Raw genomic sequence first — 13,249 nt, 5'->3', positions numbered from 1 at the left:
TTTACGATCATGAAGTAGGTCCCACGACCGCGAGGGGTACCCCTAGCAGCAGGGATGGCAATGTGGCGGAGCGGATTCTGTTTCAACCCACAAAATTTCAACCCGCCCCCTACCCCCCGCCCCATATAGCATGTTCACCCGCATCCACCCGCCCCACACCAACACCCGCATCCACCCCCCGCCCCGCCCCACTCCACTAAAGTTTTTTTAAAACTTTGAAATTTTTGCTCACTGTTTAAGTTAGTTAATTATATTTACTTTCATTAAACTATTTTATTTTTCTTTTTCTTTGGGATATATCAATTGGAATGTTTCTTTTGGGATTTCAAATCTGGATTCATTTAAGACTAGATGCATTTCAGTTGCTTCAACTGTGTCTTTAAGAATATGCTTTTGAGTTGTTAGGACTTTAACCAAAAAAAATAGAAAATAATTAATGTAGATGAATTACAAAAACAAAACAAATCAAAAGAACATTTTTAGAAGAAAATTGTTGGTGTTTCCTTGTTCCATTGTCAAAGCATACTTGCCATTTTATCTTCTGCTTTTTGTTTCTTCTGGGGGTGGGGGTGGGGTGTGTTCGAAGGGAGGGGGTTGAATTTTAAAATAACCATCTATAAGATTTGTTACCAATAAAATAGTAGAATTTGTCTAGAATAGATTCAACTCTTCTTTGGTTTGTGTCAGTATTTGAACCTGCACCCGCCCCGCAGCACCCGCAAATATTTTTTTTAAAAATATTAACCTGCCTCATCTCGTCCCGCCCCGCACATGCCCAAACCCTCCCTACCCCGTATAGGTTTAACCCTGCCTCGCTACGCACCCGCACCACCCTATTGACATTCCTACCTAGCAGACTTAATAAACTATTTTGAGGGTTTGAGTCATTTCATCATATTTTACGATTGAGAGCTCAATATTTGATAATTTTTAGGGAAATTACACGATTTAGATTGGGAAAAGTATTCTTGACTCGATTTTGGTTATTTTTCGTGATTCTATCCTTATTTTTAGCATTTAATTGATGAATCTAAGTGAGGAAAATTGAAGATTTTGGCAAAACCTTTCTGAAATGAAAAATGGGGGTTTGAATCCCTATTCAGAGTCGGATTTTGATGAAACTTATATGGTTGGACTCGTATTCAATTGGGTGTTAGGAATTTAAGATTTTTCTCAAGTTCTGGGAGGCCGATCCCAGGGTGAATTTTTTTATTTTTGTTAAAGATCATAGCTTTATTGATTGGAGTTGATTTCTATAGTGGTTTTTGATATTATTGAGTTGTCTTTGGCTGGATTTGATCTATTTGGAGGCTGATTCAGGAGGCAAGGGCTTTTTAGAGTATTAATTAGGCTTATTTGAGGCAAGTATCTTGCCTAACCTCTTGTGGGAGAATACCCCTTAGGATTTCGTCTTAATTGTTTATTCGTGTTATATGGGAAACAATGTGTATACGAGGTGACAAGCGTGTACATGGGTGCTATGTATGATTTATGAACAGATTAGACCGTAGGCTACTAATATGCCTTAATTCGATAATATACTAGATGTGAAACATGCTTAAGCCACTTTGTGATTAACACGATCATGATTGTTACATTTGGCTTAACCATAGTCATGCTTTAATTGTTGAACACCCCTCCGTACAATTATGTTATTGTCATGTCCTTGTGCAATTTGTTGATAAGTTTTGGGTTTAAATCTTGATGAAACTTGATGTTGTTATTTTTGTGATATTGTGGCACATGTGGGCATATTGAGAGGATTGATTGGGGGAGTTGACAGAGATTTCTTTCGTGCAATTATGATTGATGTTGTTGTTATTGTGATGGGAATGTTATTGTTAAACATAGGGACAAGGCGAGATATTGTTATATTGTCAGGCGGGAGCGGCAAGGCAGGATATTGTTAAACATGAGTGACTAGGCGGGATATTGTTACTTGTCATGCGGGAGCAACAAGGCAGGATATTGTTAAAGAGGAGCGACAAGGCGGGATATAATATTTTTCAGGCGGGATATTGTTATTGCTAGGGTGGAGCGACATGAGTGGCTATTATTATTGTTATTGAATTTGTGGGAACAAGGTGCAATATGTTATTTTTCTATTTGATGACTTGTTGTCAAAGCTGAGCTTTTACTTATTTGAGTTGTTATCACATGTTTGGGAAAGGTAACTGATATTGCTTCCATTATATATTCTTTTATTAGTTTCTCTTGTTATATTTCATAGGCTATTTTGGCTAGTGAGTATCACATGATTTGAACCTCGTCATTACTTCATCAAGGTTAGTCTTGATAATTACTAGGTACTGACTATGGTGTACTAATACTACATATTTTCATATTTTTGTGCAAATTCAGGTACTTCAAATCGGGCAGATAGATAGGGAGGCATTATTCTTATTAGAGACTTCAAGATATCCCTGCTTGACCCATTCGTAGGCCTCAGAGTCAACCTCATTACCTGATATCTACAGTTTATGTATTTCAAACAATACTATATTTTGAGATATTCTCATGTATTTAGTTAGAGTACATGACTCTGTTCTACCTAGTTATGGAAATATGTTGTGATTATCGCCATGTTGGCTTGTATCACCTTTATTTTCGCATTTATGTTAAACTCTGATTTATTCTATCATAGTTTACTGATTAAAATATATAAGTGATCGGCTTACCCAGTTCTAGAGATTAGGTGCCATCACGACCCCTATGGTGGAATTTCGATCGTGACAAGTTAGTATCAGAGCTCTAGGATCATAGGTTCTACGAGTCATGAGCAAGTTTAGTAGAGTCTTGCGGATTGGTACGGAAACGTCTGTAATTATCTTCGAGGGGCTATAAAACTATTAAAAAATTCCAATTCTTTCATTCTTTTTTGTGTGGATTCATTAATATCGGAGTTTTAGCCTTTGTCTTTATATTTTCTCCCAGATGGCGAGGACACAAGTTTCAGTTACTAATGATGCTTCACCCTTGGGCCGATGTTTCTAGAGGTCAGGGTAGAGGCAGAGCATGCCACACAGCTAGGGCCTGTGCTAGGGCCACGACTAAGGAGCCACCAGTAGCTATGGTTGGGGAATAAGGGCTTCTTGCTACCCCTGAACTTCAGGAGACCTTGGCACACTTTCTTAGCATGTTTGGGAAACTGGCCTAGGTGGGGTTGATTCCGATTGCACTAGCTGCTTCACAGGCTGGGGGAGGAGTCCAAACCCCCACTACATATACTCTAGAGTAGCGGGCTCATGTCGATCAGGCTTCGAGTGATATACTGATGCAACCGTGATTGTGGTTTAGCCCGAGGTCGGGCTAGTTGCGTCGGTTGATGAGTAGAAGAGGTTAGAGCGGTTCCAGAAGTATTATTCTCCTCAGTGTTTCTTGGATCAGTGTTACCTTATTCTACGTACTATAGGTTTGGTGGTGTCGAACGGGGTCGATTTTACTACCTTTCAACTGATAAAGCTGGCATATAGATGGTGGCAGACTTGTGAGGCAAGTAAGCCAGCTGGCACAACACCACTTACTTGGTCCTTGTTCTCTAATCTTTTCTTGAGAGAGCTTATTCCATAGACCCGCAGAGATGAGTTGTGCACTGAGTTCGAGTAGTTGTGCCAGGGGAGTATGATTTTGTCCGAGTATGCTATGAGGTTTACAGATTTATCTCGTCATGCATTTTCTTAGGTTTCCACTATTAGAGAGAGAGTCCGTAGAGTTATTGAGGGAATCGCATGCTACCTCAGATTTGGGGTGGCAGGGGAGTTGTAGACTAAGCTCCATTCCATCAGGTTGTGGAGATTGCTCGGAGCTTAGAGCATATCCGCGGGAAGGAGAGGGAGGCTAAGAAGCCTTATGGTTCTAGAGGATTTACTGGTTTCTATTATGCGGCCAAGACCCGCCATAGTAGAGGTTTTGCTAGTCGACTAGTTTAGTCTGCACTTCAGGTCTCACATGATGCTCCGGTTAACCATGAATTTTAGAGCACTTGTATCGGCATCCATCCTTCATTGCACCTTCTACACAATGTTCTTAAAGTGATTACTTCAGTCGTCTCGAGCAGACTCAGCTCTATCAGCCACGTTGGCAGAAAGGTTGTTCTGAGTGTGGGAATCCTAGGCACCCGGTGAGAGATTATCCCAGAATACGGATAGGTGTACCTTAGTAGAGTACTCAGACTATGGTTTCCACTCCAGTTGCTACTCCACCTACACAGCCAGCTAGAGGTAGAGAACATGTAGGTAGCTAACATCCCAGTGGGGACGGTCAGGCCCGTAGTTATGCTTTTTCTACTAGGATAGAGGCAATTGCATCAGATGCTGTCATTGCTGGTATTGTTTCAGTCTATCATAGAGATGTATCAATTTTATTTGATCAAGATATTACTTATTCATATGTATCATCCTATTTTGCTTCATATTTGGATATGTCTTCTGATTCTCTAGATACTTTTTCTTATGTGTCTATGCCCGTTGGGAATTCAATTATAGTAGATTGTGTCCATCATTCTTTTTTGGACGCTATTAGGGGCTATGAGACTAGGGTTGCTCTTCTTTTACTTAATATGATGGATCTTGATGTGATCTTGGATAAGGATTGGTTATCTCTATATCAAGCTATTCTTGATTTTCATGCTAAGACCGTGACGTTGGCTATGCCCGGGTTGTCAAGATTAGAGTGGATGACCATTGAGAAGGTCCTAATGGGTTCAATATTTATATGTGGTAATTGAGGATTTTCAAATTTATGTATGGCTAGGATTGAGATCTACGCTAGACATTGTCTAGACTTGTTGTACTTCTATATCATTGTTGACTCTACATGGCAGTATAAAAGAGACACAAGAAACAACTTCAGATTCACAGAAGGTCCCTCCATAGCGAGCATTTCAAAATGAGTTACCTTCCGTTTTGGCAGTCTGCATGACTTGGTAAGTTGGAGGAAATCAGTTATGAGGGTTTGATTATGTGCAAATGTGTTCTGAAGAGTTTGGGATGGTTTGGCCATGAATTGCGATTGATGTACTCTACAAGCATGGGGAGTTCATTACATGATGTGATTTTTTTCTACTGAATTGAGTTAGTGAAAGGTTTATGGTTGATAGGATGTCTATCCTACTTGTGATTTATAGTTGAGAATGGGATCCTAATGTTTTCATATGATAACATGATAGAGGTGGTGCGCCATGTGTGATTGAGATTTCATGGGCAAGGTTGTGGTTTGGTTTTAAAAGGAAGATCATGAGTTCTAGATGGTATGGGAGATTTTAGTTGTTTAGAGGATTATGTAAGTATTTTCTGTAAGATGATTCTGTATGAGTGAGGTGTTAGTTATTGAGTGGTGGAGTTGGGATCAGATATGGAGATTCCTGTATTCTTGAGATTTAGAGGTTGGATGTTCTCAAAGGCAGACTATTCCTTGGTTGTGGACTATGAAGAGATGTTAGGGGTTAGACGGCTAATGGCGTGTGTATGGATAGGTTACTATGAACTTTTGGAAGGTTATTTACCTATTTTAGGATGGCCCAAATTGATTTGGGGGCCCATTGATAGGCCTAATAAGAATGTGTATCCGACATCGGACCGAGTTTGCTCACTTTTGCGCATCAGTTATTATGGGTGTATCACCAGGCAAAAATGATGTTATATGTATCCTGATTTGTTTTATATGTTCCTAACTTATGCTACGATGGGTTGTGATATTGGTTGGCTATTCACACATATGGTGCAGTTCTATTTAGTCCTGGTGGCGAGATTTGGAATGAGGTGGCTCTTGGGATGTTAAGTTACTTATTGCACCTTAGTCATGCTTTTCCTTTTTAGTGATATGTTATGCTATCCATTTCCCTATGGTTATGGTAATGTGGTTTGCGTGTTTGTTGTTGATATACATGTGGTTGTTGATTGTGAGCATTATGGCTCGATGGGTATTCCGTGTGGATCAGTATGTTTGGACCGGGATATGTGCCACAGTAGGGTTATGTTAGGATAAGATTCTTTGTGGTTATTTCATATGCTTCTCCCTGGTGGGATGGATTCATAGTATGGTACCGTGGGTGTTATAACTGCTGGACTTACCGGATAGTCCTCTCATTTGTTTCTCTTTCCATCTTTAGTTATATTCGAGTTGTTTCTTGTTGGATACAAATTGTGTGGTATGTGACTAGGTGGAATTTAGTGTGGCTTGACGGTCGAATAGATTATACAAAATGAGATGAGACTATTGGACCTGGAATTAGTGCAATCGGATTTGGATAAGGTGTCTTTGGATAAGAATGTCGTTATTTAGCTTAGAGTTTGGCATGGTTCTTGTCGGGCGAGAGAAGTCCATGACTTGTTGATTGGGTGAGTGTTTAAGAGTTTCGACATGTTCCTGACATCATTAGTAGTGTTGTGGGGTTTGGAACAAGATTTTATCTAATGTGAGGTTGTTTACCGGTACCAGGTTTAGTAATGAGCAGCTATTATGGTCGAATATTATTACTATGAGTACATGAGTTATGTGGTATATTAAATGATAAAAAATCTTAGAATATGGTTACGACTTGCTGCAGCTCGGTTAAGAAATTTTGGATGTTGGAGATTGGGTTTTGATAAGTGTGGATTTTGACTACTTATTAGCACCTTTTAGCTTTTGTTTTAGTCTAAAAGCATTGAATTGTGTTCCCAAAACTGATAAAATGTGTTAAACTACAGGAATGTTGGAAGTTGGACTCCCAGGATGATATCCGACTCAAAAAGGAGTAATCTAAACTCAAGGCAATAAAAGGCACAAAAGCTACAAAGTGCGGACTGCAGAATTTCATATGCGGCTGCAGATGATGAAGAAAGCCCATTAGAATTTCTGGCAAATTGCGGACTACACAAGAATTGGGCGGCCTCAAAAGCTGGGCTTGGAACAAAGTTCACAGAGTGTGCAAATTCCCATGTTCCAAGTCCCTCAAGATTGCGGACCGCACAAGAAGTGCCTTGCGGCTGAAGAAGTATAGGTGCGGACCGCAGAAGACCACATTGCGGTCGTAGTGGAAAATCTGCGGACCACAGAAATTGATGCCTCGAGGCTGAAGTCAAGAATTGTGTGGCTGCAGAACCCCAGCTCCTGCAAGATGAAGAATTCTGCGGACGGCACATGGAATTGTGCGGCTACAGAACCTCCCGATGGGCATTTTTGTTCGAAATTGTCAGCTTTGTATAAATAGAAGAGTTTCACGAAATTAGGTCAAGTTTTGAATATTCAAAGTGTTGTAGCCATTTCTTTTTGCTTCTTTAGGAAACTTTAGCTTATTTTGGTGATTTAACATTGGATTTCTATATTTTAATCTTTCAATATGAGTTTTATTATATTTTCTTCTTTATTTTCTTTTACGTGCATTATGAGTAGCTAGATTTTTACTAGGTTTGTGACCCAACCTTAGTGTGTAAACCTTATGGGTCATTAATTTTATGCTTGTTTGTGAATGGGTGTTTGTTATTTACTTTGATTAATGCTTCAATTGTAGAACTAATGATTGCAAATATTGATTCATGCCTATTTGACTTAGTCTCTTCTTGAAAAAAGAAGGACCTAGTCTAGGTTAACTTACCTAACAAGGAATTGGATCAGTCGATATATTGATTGACACAATTAAAGGGTTCAACCTAGAGATTGTAACAACTCGACTTGAGCTCTTATCAACCGTTTTGGTAGATACCCATTTGGACTTGAGAAAGCCAAATCGGGCAAAGTCACTCTCTGACAGAGAGGTATTGAGTGGGCAATGTAGTGTTGTGAGCTATATAATACACCTGGCCACGCCCAACTCTAGTCCTAAAAAGGATAAGCAGTCGCTGCAAATATAATCTGGTTTAAAAGTCCGGAGTCAAATCCCACAGAGAACTAAGACTTAGCTATAACTGTTTAATATCGCTAAGAAGACAAGTTTGAACAATTTTCTAAATTATAAAGATTGAGATTTATATTTCTAACTAATTAACTAGCAAATACTAGAAAGTGGTAAAATTACCAACTAACGAGACAAAGGATTGAAGACTAATTTAAGGAGGTCTAGAGTTATGATTTTTCGAATTGTCGGAATCCTTCCTGCTATGTTCCCTACAATTTCACCTATGTATTCTCTACTGATCGTGAGTATTTTAGGTGCCACAATTCCATCTTGAGTAACTACAACAATTTATTAGATATAATCTCTCGAACTACGCTAGTTGGCTTTATCTAACCGCTCAATATGACCACGTCAAGGCTTTGTTATTTCTAAACCTACCTTTAAACCCACTGTATTGATTTCTCACATATGTTAGGAGTGACGTTATTCAACAACCACCTAAATATGTATCCTTTCTCAAGCAACACATATTAAATAGGCACAGTCAATTGATGCCCATTCAACCAACTGAAATAAGCACGTAGTTGAATAAGTAGATAAATGCAAAGGTTAAATTATACTAAAACATAACAAGAATTCATCCTCCAAAAGTTCCATCAAAACCCTAAATAACAAATTAGCTATTCATAATAGTATGCAAAAATACAATACTAGAATTCATAACCAATAATGGAAATAGGAAGAAGCAAGTGAAAAACTCGTGGAAGAATTCTCCGCCTTGCTCCTAATGTGTTCTTGCCTCCTTAGGTCGAATCTCTGGTCTCCTGAGCCTCTTTAGGTCTAAATTATGTCAAAAGTATGTCAAAGGTGCTCAAAATACAGTTTTTCCAAGTATATATATCAAGTAGGGTCGGGCCCAAATAATTATACCTTCTCCTACGCTAAAAAGTATACTTTTCCTGGTCGACCACAGATTTTGCATAGTGTTCTGTCCGCGGCCGCGGATTCGACCGCGGACTGCTTAGAATTTGGAAAAATGTAAAACATAAAAGTTGTAGTCCTTTGAATTAGCTTTCCAACATATATTGTGGAGCCCAAATGGAGTTCTGAGAGAAAAGTTATATGCATTTTACTAGACAGTGCGCAATATGCCTACTCGATTCTTCGTTCGTTCTTAACTATCATCCGTTGATCCCCGAACACGATCCCGACTTAATTTCTTGGACTTTTACTCAGAATTCAAAGCTCCAAATCACTTGAATTCATTCCATAACATCTACAAAGCTCGGAATCACTCCTACAAGGCATAAAATACACAATTAGTGCAAAATACTAGCGATTAAAGCTCAAACTCAATTAAAGTGCAGTAAATTAGAGTGTAATAAGCGACTAAAATACATAATTAGAGCCTATCATAAACACCCCACACTTAAACCATTGCTCGTCCTTGAGTAATCAAACTACACTTTATATAGACACAACCTTTTTAAACAATTCTCCTAACTCATCACACCAAGAATACTTAAAATAGACTAAGCACAAAAGCGTAACAACTTCACCTCAAGATTTGACTTACAAGTATCATGCATATTCACAACTCACCCACTGTCACGACCCTAAACCTGACCTGGTCGTAATGGCGCCTATCGTGAAACTAGGCTAGCTGACACAACTCCCGAATTAACCATTAATCAATAAGAATTATTTTTAAGCATTTAATTAATCAAATATCTCATAATGTAGGTCTAAATGAACAGTACGAAAATAATATACAAGCTCGACATCGGGGTGTCACAAGTCACGAGTATCTACTAAGGTCTGAATACAACAAAGAGTCTAAAATATACTAAAACAATCTAAGGAAGACAAGAGGGAGAAGAGCAGGGCTGCGAATGTCGAGCAGCTACCTTGCCAACTCTGATGACTCTGCCACTGAGCAATCGACACCCGCTATCGGGTTCAGAAATACCTGAATCTGCACACAAGGTGCAGGGAGTAATGTGAGTACGCCAACTCTGTAAGTAATAAAAGTAAATGAAAGCTGAGCAGTAAGAAAACATGTAAGCCACGTCATAACGCTACAGCAAATACAGTACACATCCAAAACAGTACATAAATCATTTACTTCGTAAGTCAAACTCAGTTTCAGTAAAAACTTTTAAATAATTTTCAATAGTGAGAGATAAAATAGTGAGCAAACATGATAGAAATGTAAACCGCCCCTCGGGCAAAACATGTACCATAAACCGCCCCTCGGGCATAATATCAACAGAATCAGCCCCTAGGGCTACTTCATAATCACTCGTAATCAGCCCCTCGGGCATAACATAAATCAAGAACCACCCCTCGGGCAATAACACGGAACAACATCAGCTCCTCGGGCTATATCACATCTCACACTTGGTACCCACGCTCACTGGGGGTGTACAAACTCTGGGAAGGGCCCCTTACCGCCCAAGCGCAATAACAACTCATCTCGTGGCATGATCAATATATCACTTACTTAGGGTACCTGCACTCACTGGGGGTGTATAAACTCCGAGAGAGGCCCCTTACGGCCCAAGCGCAATAACAAGCCATCTCGTGGAAAAATAAAATAGGCTCTCGGCATCATATCAAGCCACCTTGTGGCGTACAACTCAGGCCCTCGGCCTCAAAATCATGAATCAGCACAATACCGCTACGACGCGCAACCCAATCCCATAATAACCCCACAACACAGACATTCAACCCTACTCAGTTAGAAATCTCTAAAAGTCACTCGGGCACAGTAAAATATGATGCTCAGCTCAAAATATCATTTAAGATTTTAAAACAGAGTAAACATGGCTGAGTTATGAATAATAAGTCAAAACAGTAAGGAATAGTAGTAAAAATCCTCTAAGGGTCCAAAATAGTTGGCACGAGGCCCAAATATGGCATTCAGCCCAAAACATGATGATAACAAACAATTTTCAATCAAATACGCAGTTAAACAGTCATACGATACGGACTAAGTCACGATCCCCAATGGTGCACGACCCCACACTTGTTATCTAGCGTGTGCGTCACCTCAAAATAGCACAACGATGTGAAGTCCGGGTTTCATACCCTCAGGACAGACATTTACAATCATTACTTGCCTCTATCCGGTCCAAACTCTAGCCCCCGATGCCTTTGCATCTCGAATGGGCCTTCGGATGCTCCAAATCCCAATAGCTCCACTAAAAATCTCCTCAAAGTTCACCTTCTCCCGAGCTCTCTAATGAAAATTTTAAATTATGGACCAAACCCTCGATTTTAACAATATAAACTGACTACCCAGGTATTCTTCATCGTGAACGCGACATCTCCCTCGCGTTCGCGAAGCTCAAAGCTTCTCTAACCAAATTCTCTCCTTTGCAAATGCAAGGGCGACACGCGAACACGATGACCACACCGCTCGACCCTACGCGAACGTGGAACACCAATCGCGAACGCGTTGCCTTAACTCATACACCTTTGCGAATGCGGGACCTACATCGCGAACGCGAAGAACAACTTGACTTCCCCTTTGATTAACCCTTCGCGAATGCGAGAACCTCTCGTGAATGCGAAGAAGAATTTCTCTGCAACAAAATACCAGAAAATCTGCCAAAAACTTCCTAAGAATTCCAAAAACTTCCAAATTCCGCTTTAGATCAAAACGTATATCAAACCTCGTCTGAATGACCTAAACTTTTGCACACACATCACAAATGACACAATAGAACCTACTCCAACTTCCAAAATTTCATTCGGACCCCTATACCAAAATCTCACCTATCAATCGGAAAACGCCAAAAATCCCAATTTCGCCAATTCAAGCCTAAACCTTGACTTACAAAATACATTCTGATCATGCTCCTAAGTCACAAATCACCTAACGGAGCTAACCAACTCATAAAAATTCCAATCCGAGATCATATGCTAACAAGTCAAAACTTGGTCAAACCTTTCAAATTTAAGCTTCAAACTGAGAACTGCTCTTCCAAATTCATTCTGATTACCTTGAAAACCAAAACCGACGATTTGCATAAGTTATAATACATCACACGGGGCTAGTCATGCCCGAGAACAGATGAGCGAAGTGCAAAAGCTAAACACAACCGGTCGGATCGTTACATCTTCCCTCACTTAAACATACGTTCGTCCTCGAACATACTCAAAGTTGTTCTGAAAACCATCAAATCGCTGTGAAACCTTACCATGCACATACCCGGGGGTGATCCCACGTCACCCTATCTCATATAGGTCTGATAACACAATGTAACTGAAATTTTACAATCTAACCTAGCCTATAAACCTTAGAACCACATTTTCCACTTCCGAAATCATCTTTAAGATCAGAATCCCCTATCTATACACTGAATAAGTTCGAATCAGCTGTGATGTGTAACCTTAGATGCAATTACATGATATACCATATAACTCAAACACTCATAGCGATAATGCTAATCACAGCAATTGCTTCAAACAACCGAATATCGATAATAAACCTCTTATCAAATAAAGCCTTATTCCAACACTTCCGTATACTGCCAATGATGAATGAAACACGCAGAAAGTCATAACCATTCCTCAGATCAACCATTTATGAAGCTCCTTCTCCTTTGGCAAGGGCCATAGCAAATTTCTAAGCCGAACATCGATATTATCCTTCCAACACACTGAACCGAATCCGTTTGTATCCATTATAGATCCCAATGATCTCACCTAATCCAACGCAACTACTCTGGTGACATAACACGTCAATACAATCTAAAGCCACAACTCATGCAATCCGCGCACCAATAAGCGACAATCTGAACATACTGAAATCATGAAAATGACTCAAATGAGAGAGAGTTTTACCGCAAGCTCACCAGTACCCCCATAAAACAATGCTAAGAACCCATCACACACTGTTGAACCAGAACACACAAATCTAACTCGAAGGATCATACCTCCACATAACCTCGTTGCGATGTGCGATCCTATTCAAACACTGATCCACATGAATCGCCTCAAGTCACTATGCTCAAATCGACAACCACGCGAAATTAGATGTCTATAACTAAAGCAATCATCATAACCACTGCAAAGAACTTGACATAACATTACACAAACCCGAAAGGACACAACCGATACGCCATCCGCTGAGCAATACCCAGTACTCTTCCCGCTCGAATTCCACTAAGAAACCCTAACAAAACCTCACCACATGTGCCTATAACCTACAAATCCCAACGTCTCGCAACACAGAAAGGTGACTCATAGATCTCCCCAGATCACTAATAAGCTCAATAACAATCGAATCAACACATCCCTCAACAATACAACTCGGAGTCAACCAAGCCGACTCGAGTTAGAACACACATCCATATTGGCCTACCAATGAACCCCTTATCAAGGAGTCCCTAAAACTGCTCCTTCAACTCATTTAACTCCGCCAGT

Source organism: Nicotiana sylvestris, chromosome 7, assembly GCF_000393655.2.
Source record: "Nicotiana sylvestris chromosome 7, ASM39365v2, whole genome shotgun sequence".
Taxonomy (NCBI): domain Eukaryota; kingdom Viridiplantae; phylum Streptophyta; class Magnoliopsida; order Solanales; family Solanaceae; genus Nicotiana; species Nicotiana sylvestris.
Note: the sequence above shows the minus strand (reverse complement) of the source record.